The sequence below is a fragment of the Pelodiscus sinensis genome, chromosome 14, assembly GCF_052426305.1.
Source record: "Pelodiscus sinensis isolate ZL-2025 chromosome 14, ASM5242630v1, whole genome shotgun sequence".
Taxonomy (NCBI): domain Eukaryota; kingdom Metazoa; phylum Chordata; order Testudines; family Trionychidae; genus Pelodiscus; species Pelodiscus sinensis.
In genome coordinates, this window is record NC_143065.1 from 35,134,748 (window position 1) to 35,160,417 (window position 25,670).

Sequence of the window (25,670 nt, forward strand, 5' to 3'; positions counted from 1 at the left end):
GTAAAACATTATCCCATGCCTCCAAGATTCTCATCTGTGTGAAATGAATATAATGTCACAAAACTCAGAGTTATCTTCTGCCTGGATGTTGTAGAGATAATACATTAGAAATGCACATACAGAAAGAAAAATCAGATACACAGTGGTGCAGCAAATACTTTGATTTTGAAATTTGTTTTCTTTGTAAATGGGAAGGCAAGATAAAATTTTGAAAATTTCCTGTAAAATAACATTTATGCAAAAATTATTTTGGTTTCATAAGAACCATTTGTTTTGATGAAAACTAAATATCTAGTTTTTATGCCAATAAATCTGAAAGTGAAAAGGGATTTCAAAACAAAAACACTGAAATATACTGTTCTGAAAAAATAGAACACTTGAAAATGAAATTTGTTTGAAATTGATACATTCCTTCAGAAAGTTTGATTTTGACAAAACCACATTTTCTGACAGAAAATAATGTTTCTTTAGAAGTTTTTCAGCCATCTCGAATTAGATAGATTTACTTTGATTGTGTCCATATACTTGTAATGTTCATTTCTCACACATTCTAGAAAAGAAGTTCAAAGGCAGGAATAGTTAAGGAAACAGCCAATTTAAAGAAAATGCTATATAAAATAGAAAAAAAAAAGAACGTTACATTTCAGAACTATGAGCATTACAACGGCACTTGTAATTATAAGCATGACACTTCTTCAGTTATGGAAAAGAAGCACATAACCCTTGTTTAATCAATATGGCTCTGTCTCTCTCTCTAGTGGCTGGACCTCACATAAAAGTCCCTGAGATTCCTACTGTCATGGAGTTAACAAAGCTCTAAGTCTTTCAGCTCAAACAGCAGATGTTCTTGCTTGTGGATCTAGAGATTCAATCTTTTTGACGACCGCCCTCCCATGTGAACAGTCATAATAATTTGCTTTATGCATAGCAAATACAATGACCCCTTCACAAACCACCTAAAGACTAAGAATTAATTACAATAATTGTCCAGAAAATAATTTGGAATAATAAAAACATCCACAAACAGAAAAATGGGGGTGAAATCCAGTTAGTAAATTATTTCTTCACCTATCATTTGTCTGTCTTTCCCACCACCAGTAAGAGGATACCAGTTTCAGATTGTACCAGCTTATTTTTATGGCTACTCAGCCAACAAAGAGAAGCCACAGGTGCACTCAGTGAACATCCCTCAGAGGCCCAGGATGTGGTTGTATTGAGTTATTAGCAGCAGCTGTGCCTACTTGGTCAGCTCAGAAAAATCCTACATTCATCTTTACATAGGACCTACGACATATCTCTACATATGCTCTGTGTCTCTCTACTCCTGGAACTCTTTACCTATCTGCTTAGATCTATAGGACAATAAAAGCAGCCATTGTATATTTGGTATCGGGAATCAGGCCTCTTGATCTCTTATCAATTATCTGTCAGAAGAAAGGGTGTGCCTGCTAGCTAATGAGTCTCAATGTGACAATTAACAACTGATTATCAAAAGCCCTTCAGAGCTGAGCTCACAGTTGACCACTTGCTCAATAAATATTGACATAGACATCTGTAGAAGTATGTCAAACAGGCATTACATAAAAACAACTACAAAGAGAAAAGAGACAAACAAAGGACTCCAGCAGTATGACTGGCCTTTAGAGGATTCTTCTGTTACATTTCAATTCACCAGAGAGCCAAATTAAGGTGGGGTTTGTACAAATCCTGGTTGTCTTCTTTCCTTAGCCTGGAGTCCTCCCCCCCCCCCCCAATTTTTTTTGGACAGGGTGAGGAGGTAAAGGAGAGAGGGATACCTTCCTGTTGAAATAAACCAGTGAGAACTTTGTCAAGGAATGAACTCTTAGTGTAACCCACACCTCATTTGTCACCCTGATGGGCTGAGGAAAAGTGACATTTACAAACTGAGAAGGAAAGCACATCCATTTCACCAGTCTGACACCCTGATATAATAACTATTTACCTTGAGAAAGAGGGACTGAGATTTCCGATTCTTGTGAATCTTCTCACTTTGGCACTTATTTTCTCACTCTGTCAAACAGCCCCAGATTAATGGAACAATTTGTTCAACAAATCATATTAGCAGAAAGCGCACAGGGTAAAGAGAGGGAGGTGGGGGAGCAGAACATTTTTGCTCATTCATAGCAGTGGTATCTCTGCAAATAAAAATGTAGTTATGGCTGACATTTACAGAGGTACGATGTGAAAGGGAAAAAGTGTAATGACTTTGGGCAGTTGAGAGATCACTTTGCAAGAACAGTAGTGCTCAAAAGGGAATAAGATAAAGTTACACAGAACATCTAGATTGAGCGTCTTTCTGGAACATATTTGTCAAACACAGCAGGATCAGTCTGTGTTTAAAAAAGAGTTTTCTATTAAAATTAAGCACCCTGTGCTTTTCCTAAACTATAAAGGAATATTCTCTTACTGGCTACATTTCTGAAATTTTAGGCAAAGAAATTAAAGTAAGTTGGAGACATATGGTGAATAGTATTAATGCTTCTTGAGCTGCTTTGATAACATTTAAAATCCTGATCCAAGGTCCACTGAAATAAATGGAAAAATTCCCATTCACCTCAGCGGGCTGTGGATCAGGCCCAAATTGACTAGAATTACAGCAATGTAAATGAGAATGAAGTCTGGTTCCTTCAAAGTTACTGTGGTTCTAGTCTAGTCTATTTAGTAGTTGTGGGTGTATAATGAAGTGGGCTTAAATGGCCTACAGGCTGGACGTGGTTCTTGAGAGTTAGCCCATGGCAGGCTGCTGACCCTTTATTTACCTGCACATCTGTAAGTGTGGCCTCTTGCAGCTCCCGTTGGCAATGGGTCACTGCTCCGGGCCAATAGGAGATGAGGGGAGTGGTGTTCTGGTCTGTGCTACTTCCTGCATCTCCCACTGGCCAGGAATGGTGAAATCATAGAATCATAGAATAATAGGATGGGAAGGGACCTCGAGAGGTCATCGAGTCCAGCCCCCCACCCTCAAGGCAGGACCAAGCTCCGTCTACACCATCCCTGACAGATGTCTATCTAACCTGTTTTTAAATATCTCCAGAGAGGGAGATTCCACCACCTCCCTTGGCAATTTATTCCAATATTTGACCACCCTGACAGTTAGGAATTTTTTCCTAATGTCCAATCTAAACCTCCCTTGCTGCACTTTAAGCCCATTACTCCTTGTCCTGTCCTCAGAAACCAAGAGGAACAAATTTTCTCCTTCCTCCTTGTGACACCCTTTTAGATATTTGAAAACCGCTATCATGTCCCCCCTTAATCTTCTTTTTTCCAAACTAAACAAGCCCAGTTCATGAAGCCTGGCTTCATAGGTCATGTTCTCTAAACCTTTAATCATTCTTGTCGCTCTTCTCTGTACCCTTTCCAATTTCTCCACATCTTTCTTGAAATGTGGCGCCCAGAACTGGACACAGTACTCCAGCTGAGGCCTAACTAGTGCAGAATAGAGCGGCAGAATGACTTCACGAGTTTTGCTTACAACACACCTGTTGATACAACCTAGAATCATATTTGCTTTTTTTGCAACAGCATCACACTGTTGACTCATATTCAATTTGTGGTCCACTATGACCCCTAGATCCCTTTCCGCCGTGCTCCTTCCTAGACAGTCGCTTCCCATCTTGTATGTATGGAACTGATTGTTCCTTCCTAAGTGGAGCACTTGGCATTTCTCTTTATTAAACCTCATTCTGTTTACCTCTGACCATTTCTCTAACTTGATAAGGTCATTTTGAATTATGTCCCTATCCTCCAAAGAAGTTGCAACCCCACCCAGTTTGGTGTCATCTGCAAACTTAATAAGCGTACTCTCTATCCCAATATCTACATCATTGATGAAGATATTGAACAGTACGGGTCCCAAAACAGACCCTTGCGGAACTCCACTTGTTATCCCTTTCCAGCAGGATTTAGCACCGTTAACAACAACTCTCTGACTACGGTTATCCAGCCAATTATGCACCCACCTTATCGTGGCCCTATCTAAGTTATATTTGCCTAGTTTATCAATAAGAATATCATGCGAGACCGTATCAAATGCCTTACTAAAGTCTAGGTATATGACATCCACTGCTTCTCCCTTATCCACAAGGCTCATTTTCCTATCAAAGAAAGCTATCAGATTAGTTTGGCATGACTTGTTCTTCACAAACCCATGCTGGCTATTCCCTATCACTTTATTACCTTCCAAGTGTTTGCATATGATTTCCTTAATTACCTGATCCATTATCTTCCCTGGGACAGACGTTAAACTGACCAGTCTGTAGTTTCCTGGGTTGTTCTTATTCCCCTTGAAATGAAATGCAGCCAACGGGAACTGTAAGGCACCATACTCGAAAAACCACAGGTAAATAAAGCGCTGGCAGCCTGCCAGAGGCTAATCTCAGTGAACCCCATCTAGCCCACGGGCCACTTATTGCCCACCCCTTTGTATAGGGCTCCCATCATGTTGGTCTGAAAATATGAAGGAGTACCGGCTAAGCTTCAGCCAGTGGAGCTGTTCCAGATTTACATGCAGGGGCGGATATAGGGCAGGGCGAGCAGGGCGGCTGCCCCGGGCCCCGCACTTCAAGAAGCCCTGTGCATGCGCCGTGGCAAAGGGGGGCCCCGTGAAATTGTGCTGGCTTGGGCCCCACAAAATGGTCATCTGCCCCTGTTTACATGCCATACATAACAGCTGAGTTTGACACCAAAATTCAGTTTGGACAGATGTTTTGGGTAACTGTTGCCAATTATTTCAGATTGGGCCAGTCCAATGTAGTTTATATATGTGGTACCAAAGTTAACCTGCTTCCCTCCGCTGCCTGCTCCAGATCTCCTTGCCAACATTTTGAGTCACTATTCAAGATATATAAGAAGCTAGTTGATTATCTTTAAAATATATATTTCTTTAACACTGTTATGCCTTTTTTTATGATAGGAAAATATACAAGGCAGCCTCATTCCCCCCACAAACATACTTTGAGAGGATACTTCAAGTTTGCCGTGATATAAATGTATTTCTGTTAGCTTGGTATAATGGCACTGTACCTTGCATTCTCAATGAAAATTGATGCTCCCTTATTCCACGTATCTTTATGCCATGACCTTGAGTGTCAAGAGAAAATATTGCTTTGCATCCTCATGTTGCTTGAGTCCTGTTTCTGTCTTTATAGGTTATTACTTGGCACCTTCCAGAGTCTCATGGGCTACAGCGAGAGATGCACCACACAGCTGGGAACAGTTGGGTTCATTCGGACTAAAGAGAGAGCTGCAAGTCAGCAGTGAGTTTCTCAACAATTTGCACAGAGATTCAAGTTTTAAAATGGCTGATTCAACATTTTTCGAAGGTAAACTGATATTTCATAGTAAGAAATATTCTTTTAGGGTCTGTCACAAGGCCCAGTAAACCCAATAGACATTGGATCAGGTCCTTACAGCCAAAATCCCAAGAACTGTATGTATTCAGTCCTCTCTTGGGTTAAAAAGCCATTGATATCAGGCAAAGGATGAGTAAAGGCCTCAAGATTTGATCTATAGTTTTGTGATGCCTGTACAAGGGTTTTTTGGAAGTGGAGAGATGTAACCAATATGGCTCCCTGAGGCTGTGGTGACAGTGTGTGTATGGTGTAATGGAGATATGAGAGCAGATACAGGCTTCTACATAGCTGGGATGCATGTAGCTGAAAGGATGGAGAGATTTTACCACCTGCTAAACCACATTATTTCTGCTTCTCCTTGAATAAAACACAGCCGTGTTATTTAGAAGGTGCTTAGGTAGGTTCTGAACTCATGCAATTCTGTGCAGTTACTGAATTCAGCATTCGCATCCATGTAACTGAGCTCAGAACCTGGCCCATTACATATATAGAAGTAGACAGGAGGGCCAATATCAACGAGTCCTGAGCAATCAGAAGAAATGTACGGTAGGCAAACCCTAGCTGATCTGATCCCAAATGGAGATGGTTGGACCAGTTTGAACTATTTCAATAAAATGAGATTCCCCCTTAGGAAATTCTCCGCGCTGATTAAACTGATCCTGAAACTACAGGTCCCTCTCCCAGTGCCCACCCCACCCCCACAGATTATTTGTCAATTTTGAGTACCTCTGAACTATTCAGTCCTCGATGGGACTGAAAGCAGAAGTGCTGAAATACTGAACGGTTGGCCTGACCAAAAGACAGAAGCACCCAGTACTTAGTAACAGCTGTTCCTTAGGAATCGCCAGCAGGATCGTGCATACAAAAGTGGTTTGTATAATCATCAGAACAAATCAATCCTCTCTGTATGCTTTGAGGTTGGCCCATCACTAATCCTAATGGATGATCCCCACGCTCAGCACTCCACTGACAGTAAAATTAGAGTATAAAGAATCCTTGATAGGACACAAGTTTGCAAAACTTGGCGTGTATCATGGTGAGATGGAAGGCTCCAGTGCTGGTCTGTAACATAGGGAAAGATAGACCCATTCCAGGCTGGCAGAAGGAGATTCACGGCAAAGTTTCTTTGTTTTTCTAAATAGGGATCCTGTTCTGTCATCATGGTAACCCATGGCAAGGAAAGGAATCATGTTTTATGGCTTGAGGGTTCGATGAGGTATTGAATTTTGGTCAGTTGTGCAATTTGACTGAAAGACCCTCTTGGCACATTGATTGTGCTGCTATTGAAACAAGTCCTGTTTCTACTCACAGTAGCATGAAAAGAGGTATAAACAGGCCCCAGGTATAAACAGGCTGGGCCCCAGGGCAGTTGCCCCTATTATACCCTGCCATTGGCGGGCCTGGGTATAAAGGAGACCTGTTTAAAATGTGGTTATTTCACAACAGGAAAAATGCCATAAGAAAGGGTACTTTTTTTTCCCAAATTTGTTTCAAAAAATGTTTCTAATTGTCAAATTCATTGAATTTAAACCCTTCCTCAAGAAAAGCTCCTGTTTCAGTGATTTGGGATAGTTGGGGATTTTGACCAAAATATGCCTTTCATTTCACAGCTCCTGAGATCTAACAGGGAACTTTCTTCACCTTTTGCTCCCACCTATTCTGGAGACTCTCACTAGAGTACTTAGCATAACAAGGGGCACAGTAAAGGTGAGGTCTCAGCATAGACATGGGAAGTAGAGGTGCAGGGGTGTCTGGGCAGCCCCTCTGGGGTCCTGCAACTTCGCCCCCCCCCCCATGATCCCATCACTCACATCCCCGCAAGCTCTTCAACCCTCCATCCCTGGGGTGCAGACCACTGGCCCTGGAGGCTTTGCTGCCACTTGGGGTCCCATCACAGGCCTGGGGCTCCACAGCCATCTCCAATCATGGCTAGCCAGCTCTCCTAAACTGGATGTACTGGATGTCATTTGCAGCAATGGCATCCAGTCTGGGAAAACTGGCAACCCAAAGTGGGATCCCAACCTGATGCGCTGGGGGGCATGAACAGATGTCAGGGGGAGGGGTATGTGCTGTTCAGCACCTCCACCCTAAAAATACTTCCAGCATCAGTGGGCTGCAGCTATACTTCTACTGCATTAGCCAGGGGGGTTGGCCCAGGATGAGGAGTAAGGGAGCTCCTCCCTTTTAAAAGGTGGCATAAGTGCTGCTCCCATAGACAACCAAGAAGAATTTTGATGGGGGTCAGTCAGAATTCCACCAGTACCAGCCACTGCTTCTTGATCCTGATCATCTTCTTTACCCCATCACTGACTGACCCCCACCCCCGCATCAGCCTCATTGCCTACAGCAATAGACACACACACAACAACAAATCTCGTGCATCCTTACCTTAATCTTACTATATATTTTAGAAATGTGCATCTCTCTGTCTGTCTGTTTGTGAATCTGCTTTTTCAAGAACGCCTCCTACACAGTAAGAACTAGGACCACCAAATTTGGCGTGCAGCTTCCTCTTATCATAACTTCAGGCAAGGTCAGGGTATGGCTGTGCCAGGAGAATGGGAAGTATAGCTTTACAAGTTATGTAGACTAATCTATCTATCTATCTATCTAGCTAGCTTTCTCTCAGGTGTGTATGGAGGCAAACATGTATTTGTACGTATGCACACACACACTTACACACGTAAACATGTATACACATAATTTCCCTTCCTCAGAAACCAGATTACTTCATTCGTCTGTGCCAATACATAAGTATTAATTAAACGTGGCTCTACTTGCTGCATGACTCATCTAAAATGGGTAAGGAGGCAGGGTGGGTGGATTGTCAATTACCCATAACACATCCTTGGACAAACCAGCACTGGCCACCCACATATTCAGAAATCGAAATTACCTGTAAAAACTTTCATCACTCCTCAGGTTAACATGAAGAGACTGGTGTGAGTTTTATACAATCTGCTCATCAGGCCCCTCCGTAGAGTCTAGCTGAGCTGAGACATAAATATGGCCTAATCACCCAATGTGAATTCAGATCCCTCCTGCTGAGCAGGTAACAGTGTAAAATGCTTAACCTGATACCTGCTCAGCATGGGGTATCTTAATCAGCATCGGACTCCTCCACCTCTTCCTCTGCTGTGCTCTGCAGAGATGCTGATCTCTGGAAGATGGTTTAATTATACTCCTATGATTTGCCTAGCTGAATAATTCCTTTAACTCCTTCAGTGCCCCGTGGATGTACATTACAACCTCTGTGCAAAACAATGCACTACCCTGATGGAGGTGACTATAGTGATGGGACTGCAGGTGAGGGTTGAATATAAGGAAACTGGTTTCACATGTGTCTCCAGCCTCTGGGGGAAACAGCTTTTGGCTCCATTCCAAGAAATGCAGAGCATGGGGATGGCTAGGATCTAGCCTCAGGCAGATTTGCAGGGCACATTCTCCCCTGACAGGCTGCAGAGATGTGGGGTAACTACATGAATCTTCACCTAACTAGAAGATCCGGGCAAAGGCAGATTCTCTAGCACCCTTCCCCCAGACTGTTCTGGCAACCCTGCATATGGCCATGAGGGTGCTCCCTTAGAACAGAGGTCTCTTCCAGTCAGGGCACCTGCAACCTTTGTGCCTTCCTTCTATCCCACCTTCCCACAATGCACTGTAGAAGTGTGCCAGCTCCCCTGCTAGGGCACCCTACCCACCACTGCCATAGAAGAGGAGTCTTGGTTTATTATAAGATGTACTCGCTGCCTTTACAGCTAGCAGGACAGTCCATAAAAGAAAAAAATAAATTCTAGGTAGGAGCCTGAACCAAAACGCCAGAAATTCAAACCTAGATCTAGATTTTGCATATGCTCCTGATAGTTTTGAGCAAGCTGAATCAAACATATTAGTCTGATAATACTGTGTGTGTGTGTGTGTTCAAATTTCACAGCCTCTGATTTCAGTGCCTTAAATAAATGAGTCCCTTGAAAACTGTGTTTGAAAGGAGACGCTCGTGTATTTAAGCCCAAATGAAGGTTCCTATCCTTCCTGCCATGGGCCTGTAGTCATGCTTTGCCGTGCAGGTGAGGAAAAAGAATGGGTGGGCAGTTGGGGTGCAGGGGGTGGATGAACATGGGCTGAACTGGTGAGTGAGCTCACTTAGTTTCCAACTTTCACTCGAGTGTCAGAGAAGTTCAAGCAGCCAAGCCCTGTGTCGGATCAAGTAAAGGAGGGCTTATCTTTTCATCCCAGAACTTCCCCCGAGTATGTGTAGGAGTTAGCCTGTCATCAATTTCTAACAGTGGTGGGGCCAAGGCCTCCTGACAGGAAGGCTCTATTGCAGCCCTACGGAACAGCTCGGACGCTTGCCGGCCGACCGCGAATAGCGCAATCTGGCAGCTGCAGGGGTTTCCCGTCGCTTCCGCTCGTACAGGCGCAGGCCTTCTATCTTTTCCTGTGAGGGTGGCGGCGGCTTGGCAGTGGCCTCCCATCCTCAGGAAGCAAGCCATCCGTGAGTGGTGGCGGGCGGCGGGATAGGCTGTGGGGTGCGGTTGGCAAAAAAATATTTGTTAGGTGGCTGCCGCACCGACACGCGCTGGCCAGGCAGTGGGAAAACAAAAGAGGGATGTCTGCATCAAAAAGGCAGGAAATGAGGCAGCATGGGGGGACAGAGAGACCTGTTGGGACTGGGCTGAGGCTTCTCTCTCTTACCCTATTGTTTAATTAAAAAAAAAAAAAAACAGAAAAAGGAAAAAAAAAAGGAACACATCCTGTGACCTCTTATCAAGCCATCGGCAAGAAAAACAAACAGCTCATTCATCTAGAGGTGGAGGGCGGTTTTGATGTGACTGCTGGACCTGTGAAATCTGTCGGCTCAGACACTGCAGAATGGCAGGGAGAATTGGCTCCTCTCTGGCCTTATGACTGACACTGTACTGTGGTCCTATCTTTTTGCCACCACGTTCCTGTTTGTTTGTTAGCATTTCTACTGCACTGGGCACTTCCTAAACCCCCCCCCCCCCACCTCTGCAGCCTGTGCTCTGTTTTTACGGAAGTCTTTCATTCCTCTCTTATCTGCAAAGCAGAAGATTTTCTCCAGTGAGGATGACTGATACATCCCTTCTCCTGTCCCCTCCCCTTTTTTGGCCAGACACTTTTAATTTCCCACTCTTCCTTTTTCTTGTGAAGATGCTGACATTTTAAAGAAAACAATGCAATTGCTTTATATAGCTCCTACCTATCTAGGAAGGGTAGAATTGTGGCTACTCTAAATACAGGAAAAACTGGATATACTATCTTAAAACATTGCAAAGGGTAACATAATTTAGCAAGCTTCAGCAAGTTTTCATTGATACACACATGCACATGTAAACTTTATGTATACAAACAAGTGAGGCTCAGCTCTTGTTGGCAACTGGCTCAGTTCATAGATTCACATTTTTTTAAGGCTGCAAACAACCATTTGATGATCTGGTCTGACCTCTTGCATAACACAGACTATAGGATTTTATCCAGTTACCCCTGTATTGATCCCAATAACTCATGTTTGACTAAAGTGTGTCTTCCCATCTTAGTAGATGGATGAATCTGTAAATTCAGTGTTTATAAGTCATCCTTGCTGTATGTTGTTTTGGAATAGAAATGGCCAGTAGAGATCACTGAATCTAACACAGGTAATCTAAGAAACTGATTTCCCAAAGAAGCACCCAGTGTTGCAAATATACCTGTGAATCTGAATATACCCCTCTGTGTGTGCTTCTTGAACACTAATCTCATATATAGACAGGTGACAGAGTTCATCAGATATGCACACAAATGCTAGACTTTGCACAGGCAGAATCCACCTGTAAAACCAGGTTTATTTTTTCTCATGTGTATGCACACATTTCAGACAGGGGTCTCAACTCCCAGACCATGGGCCACAAGCGGCTGGCGCAGTTGTGCAATCTGGCCTGAGAGTCCTGATGGGCTGTCTCCCGAGCCCCACCCCTTCTCACCACTTCCCTGCCCTCTCTCCGTTATGGCACCTCATGTCTCAAGGATGCAGCTTCAGGGATTACTGGGGGCCTGGTGTAGGGCAGCGGCAGTGCTCAGGCCCTCCACTTTCCTCCCACATAGGCAGGAGTCACAGGGTAGCAGGGTGAGTGTGCTCGCCTACTGCACTCAGCATCCCTGTGGCTCCTACTGCTATAGAGAGTGCAGGGGTGTCTGACTGCTGTAGCCCCATGCCAGCCCCAGACCCCAGCTCGCCAGGACTCCCAGGCTGGATTGGGCAACTGCTCTGGAGGGGAAACCTGAGGGGTGTAGAGCTGCCCCTTTGGTGCTGTATCACTCCACAGCCGTGACACTGCTGGAGGTGATCCAGAGGGAAAGGGGTGTGGTCAGAGTATTACTGTGCTCTGGCTATTGCAATTGCTGAAATGGCCCTTTGGGGTCAGAGGCAGCTGATTGGCACAGGAGACAGCAAGCACCAGGCTATTCTAACTTGCAAAGCGGCCCACTGGCCAGCCCCAGCTCAGGAGCGGTGTAAAGCCTTTTTTGCCTCCCCACTCTCCTCGAACTTTATGAGCAACTGCGCTGGGATGCAGCAGTGAAACAGGCCTATCCTGTGTAAGTGAAGAAAAGGAGTCACTTTCTAAAACTGGGGGGGGGAGGGCATATTTTTATTTACACTAACACTGCTTTACAGCACTTCAGCAATGGAAGGGGCCTTGCAGTTGATGCGCATATAATTTTTAAATGTGTAATTGCCAATCCAGCGCTAGAGCTCTTAAGATTAAAATTTCAGATGAACCATTGCTAGGGGTGCTTCATTTTCTAGAAAGCACTCTGTGCTAAATACTGAATGATACATCACTGTGAAATGCTGCTTGGAAGGCCACTTGACCTCTTAGACTTGATACTTCACCCAGTAATCACATGCTGCATAAATTATGGGAGTGAAGATAATTATTTAGTTCCTTGCAGCTAAAAAACCTCACTACAGTGTTTTCTTTGCAGGCCACAGCCTTTCACAGACAACCAGGAAGCAGGCTAAGAGCATCATTGTCTTCCCATGATGCTGAGCTGTCTGTATATGTGACTGCAAAGCCTGAGAATGAAGAATTGCAGTCACTCATTACAAAATGATCACCGGTCAGTGAATTGAGGGGCACAATATTTCTCTTTAATAATAGGCACCCAAATCCAGATTTATTGGGAGATTTTAAAAGGAAAGATAAAATGGAAGTTAACACCCCATTCTGCAAAATGGTCAGCTAGCTTCCCTGTGAAAATTTCCCCACTAGATACCTTAAAAGGAGCCTGGTTTTCAAAGGTGCTAGAGTTAGCTGCTTAAATTAGGACAAATAGGTTTGAAACTTTTGACCAGAGGATTTGGGGCTACCTATACTATGTTGCTATGAATCCCCATTCTCTCTGCTGCATAGAACAGTTAGGGTGTGTCTCCACGGCCAAGTTATTTCTGAATAATGGGCGTTATTCTGAAATAACTATGTGAGTGTCTACACATCAATTCCATTATTTCAAAATAATTTCGAAATAACGGACAGCTTATTCTGATTCCTGTACACCTCCTTCTACAAAGAATAACGCCTGTTCTGAAATAGCTATTTTGGAATAAGGCATATGTAGACACTCCACTTCTGCTGTTTCGAAATAGCCCCTCACCAGGGCCATTCTCATTTATTCCTCCTGTAAATAGCACGTCTACATTAGGGAAGCCTGCGTCGGACTAATTTTGAGGCTTCCCTGCAGTGTAGACTATTCCGGAATAGCTTATTCTGAAACAACTGTGCAGTGTAGATGTAGACTTAGGCACCTGAATGAAAGTAGACTACTAAGCCTAACAGTCCAGTGTTTTAGCCAATTAGCTAAAGCCAATCCACTGCCATGTAGTCTTCGGCTAGCCACTTTATACTAGTGGTGGGCAACCTGCAGCTTATGGCCCACATGCAGCCCATCGGGGTTCTATGTGTGGCCCAGGAGACCAGGTATACCACTGCCCACATGCAAGGTTGCCAGGCTCCACTGGTTTCTTCCCCTGTAATTTTTTTCCCACCAGTTTTACTAAAGTGACATGCATGTAAAGCAAGGGCATGTGAAGTGAGGTGCGTGCTGATTGCACACAGCATTGACTGTGACAGCCGTGAGCTCCCACTGCATCCAACCTAAGCACTGCGACTGTTCATTCGACACACCCTGGAAATTCTATGGTAGGCAAGTGAAGTTAGAAAAACTAACCTATCTCGGGAGACCGCCTGAACTGTAATAATCTTGCAGCCAACTGAGATGAAGGAAAGCTTCAGGGATTACTGGGGGGCCTGGTGGAGGACGGCGTTAGTGCCCGTGCCCCTCCAGCTCCTTCCCATGTTGGCAGGAGCTGTGGGGTAGCAGAGTGAGTGTGCCACAGGGTGTGCAGGGCAGCCCAAAAGCTGCAGCTGCCCCATGCCAGCTCCATTCCCCAGCTAACCAGGACTCCCAGGCTGGATTGGGCAACTGCTCTGGCTGGGGATGGCCCACAGGCTGGGAGTCTGAGAGCCCTGCTCTTAGGGTTTTGATATCAGTGCTCTCCACCTCTTTATACTAGCTTGGCTGGCATAAAGGGGCAATCAGGTGGGACGGTTCGGCTATCTGGAAATTCCCTTTGGAGTCAAAGGCAGCTGATTCCAGGTTAGAATAGCCTGAAGCCTGCTGTTTCCTGTGCCAAAGTGGCCCACTGGCCAGCTCCAGCTCAGGAGCAGTGCAAAGCCTTTTTTGCCTCCCCACTCTCCTCGAACTTTATGACCAACTGTGCTGGGATACATCAGTGAAGCAGGCCCATTCATGTGTCAGGGAACAAATGGAGCTCACTCACTAGGCTAGGTTGCCCATTGCTGCTGTATAGTGTCCACTGCAGAGATAATCTACCTCTTTAATCCTTAATCGGGATGGGTGAATTGGTTCTAGTAGGAAAAGGCAGGAGGGGAAATGATGACTAAAGCTGAGATGCAACACTTCTCTAGAACTTTGTAAAAGTCCATTTAACCTCCTGTCCCTCTGGACTTCCTGCTGTTAGTCAGAAGCTATTCTCATGTTCTCTTATTGGTGTGGCTGAAACTCAGCATATATTAGACATCTTACTGGAAGGTTTGAGTGCTTATTCAATGCTTATCCAGATGTCTTTGGTCTGGGAACTGAGGAAAGAAACAAGCTCAAACTGTAGGAGTGTTCAAGATTCCATTCCAGTTCATATATAAAAGTTTATTCATCAGCTGGTTCTGAATCTTATCAGTCTGACTCTTCAGTTAGTGACAGGACCTCAGGATTGGAGACAGCATGACTTTCACTAACATGACTTTCACGCCCCATTGATTTCAGGGGGAGTCCTGTGCCTCGCATAACTGTAAGGACAGGCTTTTCTTATCCTCCCCTTGAGTGCTAGCAAGATTCATATTGTTCCACCGAGGGGAGATCATGGTCCTTACTGTCTGTTCCATTCATACATATTAGCCAAACATCCAATATGTGGAAGGTCAATAACTCATCCATCTGCCCCCCCCTTTCACTAGCTTAGGGTACCCTACTAGCTTAGGGTAATGTAGGCATACCGCACTTGCAAATGAAGCCCGGGATTTGAATTTCCTGGGCTTCATTTGCATAAGCGGGGAGCCGCCATTTTTAAAACCCCGCTGGTTCGAACCCCGTGCAGCGCGGCTACACAGGGCTCGAACTAGGTAGTTCAGACTAGGCTTCCTATTCCGAACTACCGGTACACCTCGTAGAACGAGGATGGAACGAGGTGTACCGGTAGTTCGGAATAGGAATCCTAGTCCGAACTACCTAGTTCAAGCCCCGTGTAGCCACGCTGCACGGGGTTCGAACCAGCGGGGTTTTAAAAATGGCGGCTCCCCGCTTATGCAAATGAAGCCCGGGAAATTCAAATCCCGGGCTTCATTTGCAAGTGCGGTATGCCTACATTACCCTCCTAGTTCGAACTAGGAGGGTAGTGTAGACATACCCTTAGTTCTTAGCTCTAAGAAATGTGTCTCTAAGATATCAGCCAACTACAACAGAGGCTGTTAAAATAGGCTCTAGCTACCAGCAGTGAAAAGGAACCCTTCAAAAGCTGATTTTCACACGGAGATTGGCTCCAGTTCCTTTTAAACACATACAAACAGAATGATAAAAAGTTGACAAATATTTGTACATATGGCTAATGAGAACACCTGGCAGAGCAGGTGAACAAGCTAGCGGGGAAGAGATGAATGGATGCAGTCTCATAGTACATACTGCATTCCAATCAACTCACCCTTTCCTGACAGCCCCATTGAATGGTCTGTTAAAACAGTGCCCTAAAGACTGCAATTCTCTCTCCGCTTAGTATCAGGATACATACAGCAACACCAGCATATGTGGCCCCGCACCATCGTGATTGAGAGATCATGTGAGTTTCCATGTACATTCTGTCATTGGATCCATTGCTGAGATAGCCATCAGTAGCTTGTTAGCAATGGGATAGAGCCACTTGTCTCCCAGGACCTGGACTGGCACCACCAATTTATTTCACACAGTCTACAAAACAACCATCACTTTGTAAAGACTTTCATTTATTACTAGTGACTGGTGAATCTTGGGGGAGGAGGGTTGCTGGGAGAAGAACCAATTCAACAGCCAAACCAAATCTGAACTCTCTGAACCTCTTGAGTGTACAAAATTGGGTTGGAAATCTCATCAGATAAGGATGTATCGAGTGATTGGTTGGACTGATTACTCCCAGATGGACTGGAATGACTGGTGGCACTGTCTTTCTTTTGCTATTTGGTGTTTCCACTTCTAGCCCAGGCCCTTTGGAAGTACACAGGTGACAAATCTAATCTATCAGTCTCTCTGTCTATCTAATGTAAATTTCATTTTACTGCATGATGGGTTTGCATCAAAAGCTGAGTTGTTTCCTATTTTACCTAAGAGGGCTTTCCCTTTAGCACTATTCCCACTGACCAAAGTGGGATTTGAATACCCCATGTATGGCAGTAATACTTTTTAACACTCAGGCTACCTCTAGACTGCAGGCTTCTTTTGGAAGAAGCTTTTCCAGAAGAGGTCTTCTGAAAAAACTTCTTCCGAAAGAGAGCATCCACGTTGACTGGACACTATCTTGCATTTAAGATGTGATTACAATAGACGGAGTGGCCACCAGTGCACCTGTGCTTTTTCCTCTTTCCTCTTCTTTTGAAAAAACTCCCTGTTCCCTGTCTACACATGCCTTTTTCCGAAAGAGCTCTTTTGGAAAAAGGCTTCTTTTTTGTAGAAAGAAGGTTAACAATGTCAGAAAACCCCCTCTGTTCTTTCAGTTTTTTTCCCAAAAGAATATGATTGCAGTGTGAACATAAGTGAAGTTTTTTCAGAAAAAAGGCAATTTAAAAAAAAAAAAAAAAACCTCCACAACTCTGTAGTGTTGACATAGCCTCAGATAAATCAGCATATGGACTGCTCCCAATTACTTCTCATTTTTGTCAGTATTAGCTAGGGTTTTTTAGGTTTCACTGTAGGTCTTTGGAAGAGATGTGAATGAACACAGAGAAGTTTTTCTATGACTAATAGATGCATAGAAACAATGAGCAGTCCTTGTCATCTTAGAGACTAACAAATGTATTAGGTTGTGAGCTTTCATGTGTTAGTCTCTAAGGTGCCCCAGGTCTGCTTGTTGTTTTTAAAGTTACAAACTAACATGGCTACCCCTTGGAAATTTTTTACCATGCTATGTGCATGGAAGAACACAGAGAGGCATTTGTAGAAGTAGACACAAGAGACAACAAGGCTACCAGCACTGGCAAACAGAATGGTGCAGAAGGAGACAAGGACCAAAAGGGACAGAAGGACAAAGTTATCTAGCTTCAGAGGGGTAGCCGAGTTAGTCTGTACAGGATAAACTTAAAAAACAACAAATAGACTACTGAGTTTTGTCGACAAAAGTGGACTTTTGTCGACAAAACTATACCAGCGTCTACACTACCGCTGAGTTCTGTCGACATAACGTCGACAGAACTCAGCAGTTTTGTCGACGCTGGTAAACCTCATTTTACGAGGCATAACACCTTCTGTCAACAGAGTTCTGTCGACAGAAGGTGTTATTGCCTGTATGGTTGCGTCTAGACTACAGAGTTTTGTCGACAAAGCAGCTTGCTTTGTCGACAGAACTGAATGTGTCTAGACGCTCAATGTCGACAGAAGTTTTGTCGACAGTATCTGTCGACAAAACTTCCATCGACAAAACCCTGTAGCCTAGACGTACCCATAGTCTGGTATCTCTTTAAAGGCTAACAAAACATGTAGATGGTATCTTGAGCTTTCTGGTCATCTGAAAAAGTGTGTTCTGACCACGAAAGCTCATGATACCATCTACATGTTTCGTTAGTCTTTAAAGTGCTACCAGACTATTTGTTGTTTTGGAAGTTTAAAGTTTACAGGGCTTTGAATGGGAGGACAAGGCACTTGAACTTGATGCATTGGAGGAGTAGAGGATCAGTGGGAGGATTCAGAGAAGGGGATGGTATTGTCAGGAAGATAAGCCAAGTGGCAATCCTTTATATAAACAGGAGTGGGGCATCAGGGAAGCCAGAGAGGTGGAGGTTATATAAATTGTTAGGCTTGTAAGACTAAGTATAGCTTAGAAGAAGAAGAAAAAAGACCCCCTATACTATGAGGCTGAAATGGGTCCATGAGCGACAGGCAACGTTGATGACACCTCATTCACTCCTGATTAGGAAGAGAGGAATTACCATCCGAGTACAAATCAATGGTCCATCTAGTTCTCCAGCCTCTCTCTTGACAGTGGCAATTTTGAAAGATGAGAATTGAAGATTACTAAACTGTGGTGTAGTCTCCCGAGGGAAGTGGTGGAAATCCCACGTTAAGGGACTTTTACAACTAGACCAGACAAAACACTAGAAAATGTAGTGCAGCTGTAGAAAGCAATTCTGCATCAGCAGGGAGATGGATTGAACGATCTAATATGGCTCTACCATCTGTAACTCCTGCGATTCCATGAATCACTTCTGTGTGCAGCAACGTAGAGAGTAAATACAGTACACAACAGCTTCATCAACTATCTTGGTATATCTGTAACAGTAACATGAGTAAATTAGGCAGACAAATTCCAAAATGAAATATGTTTGACTCTACAGTTCTAAATCCATCTTTCCATACTGGCTGCGGTACACTGAGCTCTGTGCTGGTACGTGGCTATAGTAGTTATATGTAAAATCTGTTATTAGAGAAGATTTATAACTATTATTCAGCTAACCCTTTTGCTGTAAACAGTTAGAGCATGGCTACACTAGGAAATTATGTTGAAATAACTTATTTTGAAATAATATCTCCTGAAATAACTTTTGAAATAGTATGTTCACACTACAGGGAAGCCTCAAAATTAGTCCAAGGCAGACTCTGGTCATCTGCAGAAGTGGGCTGTGCCCATGAAAGCTCATGATACCATCTACATGTTTTGTTAGGCTATAAAGTGCTACCAGACTATTAGTCTGTACAGGATAAACTTAAAAAACAACAATCTCAGCTACCCCCTGAAGCTTCCATTGATGTAGACATGCTACCTCCACTTAGAGCCCCAGGAAGCACTGGGGAGAAATTACTTTGAATAATACCGCTATTTCAAAATATCTATTTTGAAATAAGCGTTATTCCTCGTAGAAAGTGGGAGTAGTTATTTCAAAATAACCAGCCTGTTATTTTGAAATAATGGATTTGGTAGTGTGGATGTACCACTTGTTATTTTGAAATAAGTCCCCTTATTTCAAAATAACAATTCCTTAGTATAGACCAGGGCTTAGTGTTCCCTGACACAGTGACATGTTTTGGATTAATACAAAGACCAGACCAACCATCTATATTTTCCATGCATTTTAAGGTTAACCATATGGAAGAATTTGCAAATGCAGACCATAAAAACTGAAGAGATGGCAATTTATGATATACTTTGCTCTATGATTTGGGAGAGAGAATAGAAACACACACTTGATTTGTACATAGAGGTCAAACTGCCACTGAGTAATCACGGTTCTGTACAGAGAGAACTTTAGCATTGCTATTATACAGGATTAAGGGCTATGTGCAAAGATACCACTTTGAATGAGGAGATTTCAAAACTTTTATCCTGGCAGTGTTCAAGAAGAGAAGAGAGCATTTCCCATAAAGCTACACAGATGCTTTTATAGCATATAATTTTTTTTTAAATTAAGCAAAAATAAAATAATGACCTTACTTGTTCTTAACATTCCTGGTGTAAACTCCTACATTCCAAAGCTTATTTTCTCATCACTCCTCAATCCCTCCCCATACTCTTTGTGACCTTTGTATGGCCCTTCTTAATTGCCTTCATTCAGTGTTTCTCCATTTGCTGTATATGTACTATCAAATCTCTGATGGCACTTAGACCATGTTTAGAGATACTTTGTGAGAGAGAGAGATGGGCCTCAAATTGAATTCCAGATTAGCTTCTCTCTGCCAAACTCTGGGAAATTTCAAATCCGGATTCAGATCCAGAGCCACACTTCATAACCCAGGCCTGCATCACTAGTGAACTAAATAAGAAATTTGAACTTAAATGTATGCACATTAGATTTGGAACTAATTCTAGTTCAGATCCAAATTCTGTGACTTGGGACCATACATCTCCAGGGTGCATTTATGTACAACTCTAGCAAAGTTGCTCAAATTATATTAATGGCAATTCTTAGAATTCTTTTCTAAATGAAGTAAAATGTTGACTTTGTATATTATTGCTTGTGAATATTTATCATATTGCTAGCATTCATGAAAATACTTGCAGTTCTGAAAAGTTTAATGAATTTTAGCAAAACTGATTACTCACCCGAAATATCACCCAGAACTGTAGTATTAATTCTATAGTCTTCTTGGTTACGTCTACACTGCACGGAAGAAATACTCTGAAATAGCTTATTTCAAAATAGTGTGTCTATGCTACAGGGAAGGCTGGAAATTAGTCTGTGGCAGACTCCCCTAATGTGGACATGCTACCTTCATTTAGAGCCCCAGAAAGCACTGGGGAGTAATGACTCTGAATGGCCTGGGAGAGGAGCTATTTCGAAATAGCAGTAGTGGAGCATCCACACTATTAACTATTTTGGAAGAGGCATCATTCCTTGTGGAATGAGGTTTACAAACACCAAAATAAGCCACCCATTATTTTGTAATTATTTTAAAATAATGGGCTAGTTGTGTAGACATTTGCATAGTAATTTTGGAATACCATACTGTATTCCGAAATAATGCTGCTGTGTAGACGTACCCCTTCATTCATTACTCTTCTGTTTAATACATTGAATTATCCGGAAAAAAAGATAACTATGTGAACAATCACACATCTTAACAGACCTCAACAGCTTGCAAATAAACCATATTCTGATATTTGTGTGGCCATCCTCATGTACCTTTCAAAAAAAAAAAAATGATGACTACCTATGATTAGAATTTATTGGAAATTTTCCATCTACACTTTTTCTAAAATAGAAAGTATTTTTACATTTTAAACATTTTCATGACAATATTTGCAATTTTTTCTCCCATTTTTAGACTATCTTTACTTTTGAATTCATTGCAAATTTTAACCTCTTGTCAGTTCAAGAATAGTACTGCCAATGAATAATTCAGCGTGGTATGTTTAACTCTTATGTACAACGATTTCTTAGAACAGCATTGGTCACTAATAGTTGTCTTGGTAATATTCTTAAACACCCAGAATTCTAATTTTACTTGAACTTGGAGTTGTACCTGTATAAATCAATGATATAATTCTCCATACAACTGCTATAGATTTAATGCCAATATTTAATACACAAGCACAGATATTTATATAATATCTCTCTTGTAATTGGACTGTCCATAAATGAATCCATAACTGCAAGGAAGAAATCCTTCCATAAGATTCAGAGATGGAGTAGGTTGTGACGGTTGAGAAAGTCCATAGGATGTTCTGTTTCCTGCAGGTTTTCAGATTAGCCAGGATGTGTGCAGAGAGACTTGCAATATAATGTAGCTGAAAAAATCTAAATGTTGTGACATTAGCAAGTATCTTATAATTAAAGTATGTTGCCATTTCACCAGGCTTTCATTTATAGGAGAAAGAGCAAATTCTATTCTGTGTGAACTTTAGATACATCCAACTTTTTTCTTTGTTCTTTTCTTTAAAGCTTTGCAACAAATGCATCCCCATATGCTTATATTAGTTAATCTAGTATTAAACATATTGGCTGTGCAAAATGTTGGCACGCATTAATAAATGTTTTCATTTTTTTATTCTTTTTTTTCCCCCTTTAGATTCTTCCTTTGACTACACAAGCAACAGCTGTCTAGCTTCCTGTTCTGTACTGGATCTAATGCCTCTACAGAAATCTAGGTCAAAACACTTGGAATGCATGAATATCAAACAGAGTTTTCAAAACAGCAAATGAATACATCTTTAACTGGTGACATTTTCCTGTAGCATATGGCTGCAAGCTCAGGGGACTGCATGCTTTTTTGATGAATATCTTCCGTCAAAAACTAAGGAATGGCAGTGGGCTTATATTACCTTCTGTTTTGCCTTATGAAATGATAATGCAAACTCATAGATAGGTACCACTGTCATAAGGCTTTTACCTTTTTTCTAATCCAAATGTAGTGGCAGGCCCACTGACTGAGCAACTAACTCTCAGGTATGAAAATAGCTGTCCAACTTGCACTTTTGCAAAGCGCTTGTCCGTGCCATGGAGGGCATGAATTTAGCAACATTTCTGTACTTGTTGAAAGCAGCAAGATGCAGAACAAGGGAGCAGACACAATTAGTTTAAAAGGTTTATGCTGCATTATATGATACAAAGCACTTTGGCACAACAGTGACCTTTTATAGCAAAGGTAATATGAATACATTGCCCAATTGGCTAAACTGGCAAATTGCAAAGTTGTATGCCTTTGATGATGGAAAACAGAATGCAAGCATAGGATGAAATAAAAATTGGCCTTAAAAAAACCCCAAATAATTAACGTACACAAGAAAAGTTGTCTATCCACTGTTAGTTAGGTAGAGTGCATTGGCCCAAGAGGAAGGGGCATCCATATACTAGTACTAAAGACAAGAATTGGTTAAATAATTGAAAACATCTTAATATAATCTACATGCTGATCAATAGAAAAAATGAGTAATTTATTTGATTAATATTATGAAACCCTCTATACATCTAGTTGAGTAATGAATATAATGTAGTCATTGCTGCTGTGTTAATTACTGAGGGAGGTGGGCATACATTGTATAAAATATTTTCTAAGACAAGACCCCGGATTATCAGTGGACTTAATCATGTGCATAACTTTAAGCATATGAGTTGTCCCATTGACTTTAATTGGATGACTCATATGCTTAAAGTTAGGCATGTATTTATTTACCATTCCTGAACAAGGACTCAGTTTCCCAAAGGATGAAAGCTTGGCTCTTTTGAGGACAAAAGCAAAACTTCGGTGGACTTCTGAGGGGTGAGGATTGCATGCACGCACGCACCCACCCACACCCACCCACAGTCAAAGGAATTATTCTAGATTTAGGATTATGTAACTGACATCAAAGTCTAGCTCACTGGGCCAATTATGGCCTGGTGAGACATGAACACAGGGAATAGCCCCTTTACTTCTTCAGCATTGATAGAAGATGCCTGTAAGAGATAGCCCAATAGCTCCTGAATGGCAGGTGTATGCAGGACAGCAGCAGCAGTTGTTCCTTCCAAAAATTATAGCCATATTTTCCTGTTATACCTAAGCCCTGTGGAAGCTGATTTTGGCTATAGGATAGCTCCCAGCCCCATCCAGATATGCCCATTGCTGCTCCCCAATACTTGTTCCTCCAAAGCTGCAGCTAATAATACATAATAAGAATGGTCAATAACGATGTTCATCTCACAGTCTCCCTTCCCATATTAAAAACTCCACTCTTCCCATATTAAAAACTAAAATAAAACAGAATGAGCTCCCCAACCTACCAAGCCTGGCTCTCGGCTCCAGTAAAAACCTGAGGAAACAGACGAGCTCAGCCAGATGCTTTGAAGGATAACAAACCTGAGCCAAGAAGGGAAAAGAATTCCAGAGTTGAAAGCCTTCCACTGAGAACACCTTGACCCCCAGCTCACAGAGACACATATCTAGGGACAGATAGCACAAGCCTCACAGCTGATCTTTAATGTCAGATTAAAGCATGGAGAGAGAGGCAGAAAAACCCAAGCAAAGACTATTCAGCTGTTTGTCTCTCATTCTCTGACCTTAAATGGAAGTGAGGCATGTACACATTCTGATTTTCTTAAGGTTTATTTCACTACCTAAGGTATTAAAATGAATTATTACAATGTTCCTTTGATGCGTGGCAAGTACAATGCCTTTTCCCTAGAGTCTCTAAAAAGGGAAATGGACTTCCCTTACATAGCTGTATTAATCAAAGTGAAATGGTTAAAATGTACCTGTGGTGGCCAAATACAGCGTTATGATATATCTCGCCAACTAATCGTCTTTCGTCCACCGCTGGTAGCAGAGCACTAATTTCAGGGACACTTCGACCATTTCCAGTGAGCATGATATTATTATTATCATCAATACCATGAAGTAACAAACAATTTTTGAAAGACATAAAATCCATTGTAAGAGGATCTCCCTGAAAGATAAAGAGGAAGGTATTATAATGCAATGTTAGCATATCCTCTATTTTTATCCACATACTATGCTTGCTATGCATTTTCATTGTTTTTGCGACAAGCCCATGAACACACTAAGCAGAAATTAGAAATTCGTGTGAACCAGCATTTTTCCAGCTAAACATATCTAAACTTTGTGTGGGCTCAAACCCGGGATTTTCATTATCATTTTGTTTCTGGTTAAATCAAAACATCGGAGTTAAACATCTTGGATCTCAGATTGATTTAGAAGTTAAACCGGAATTTAGGTCCCCTACAATGGGGCTTATTAACAAAAAATTAAAAACCTAGATCAAAGCAGCACTGGGGAAGGTTCAGAATCTTGATTTACATTTTGTTGCTAGGCCCATTCTCAGACGAGACTTAGGCTCTGTCAGAAAGAAACAAATTACTTCATAAATGGTTTGCATTGCTCATAGACTTAAAACCTTGGGGTGTGTCTAGACTACATGCCTCCGTTGATGGAGGCATGTAGATTAGCCAGATCGGCAGAGGGAAATGAAGCCGCGATTAAAATAATCGCGGCTTCATTTAAATTTAAATGGCTGCCCCGCTCTGCCGTTCAGCTGTTTGTCGGCAGATCGGGGCAGTCTGGATGCGATGCGCCGACAAAGGAGCCTTTCTTGATCGGCACAGGTATGCCTCGTGAAACCAGGTTTACCTGTGCCGATCAAGAAAGGCTTCTTTGTCGGCACGTCGCGTCTAGACTGCCCCGATCTGCCGACAAACAGCTGATCGGCAGAGCGGGGCAGCCATTTAAATTTAAATGAAGCCGCGATTATTTTAATCGCGGCTTCATTTCCCTCTGCCGATCTGGCTAATCTACATGCCTCCGTCGACGGAGGCATGTAGTTTAGACGTACCCTTGATTACTGCCTATCAACATGTACCTCAGGCTGTGTCTACATTGGCGTGTTCTTGCTCTTGCACGAAAACACGCCGCCTGTCTACACTGGCCATGCATTCTTGCGCAAGTAAACTGACATTGTACTGTAGAAAATCAGGGCTTCTTGCACGAGAACTCTGACACTCCCTCTCAGAAAGACGCCCTCTTGCGCAAGAGCTCTTCCAGAAGAGGCCAGTGTAGACAGGCAACATGAATTTCTTGCACAAGAAGCCCCTATGGTTAAAATGGCCATCAGAGCTTTCTTGCGCAAGAGAGCGTCTACACTGCTATGGATGCTCTTGCACAAAAGCACATGCCAGTGTAGATGCACTCTTGTGGAAGACTTTTTGCACAAGAACTCTTCTGCAAAAGCGTTCTTGCGCAAGAAGCTGCAAGTATAGACGTAGACCTCAGAATGCTCTCTTGTGTTATCCTCATGAGGGCCCTTGCTCATCTCACATCCAGCATTCTTGAAATGACCCGACTATTAGGAATTCAAAACCAAAGGGAGCATGTAAGATATAAACAATTACATCTACTATATACTTGAGTTTGTCTGTGTGTCTGCCCATCTGTCTGTCTGTTCAAGAACTCCTCTTAATGGTAAGAACTAGGACCACCAAATTCAGTATGTAGTATTCAGTATCCTCTTATTATAACTTACAGGGTTTGGTTGTGCCAGGAAAATAGGATGTGCCTAGA

At 42.5% G+C, this 25,670-nt stretch overlaps 1 long non-coding RNA gene across 1 annotated transcript; it reads right to left on the reverse strand.

The window, feature by feature from the left end:
• Positions 1 to 22,390: 22,390 nt before the first annotated feature.
• LOC149523608 (uncharacterized) lies at positions 22,391 to 24,531 on the reverse strand. Its single transcript, XR_016350672.1, has 2 exons — positions 23,852 to 24,531; positions 22,391 to 23,456 (listed from the first exon to the last, which is right to left on the reverse strand). It is a non-coding gene; the product is annotated as an uncharacterized LOC149523608 (long non-coding RNA).
• Positions 24,532 to 25,670: the final 1,139 nt, after the last annotated feature.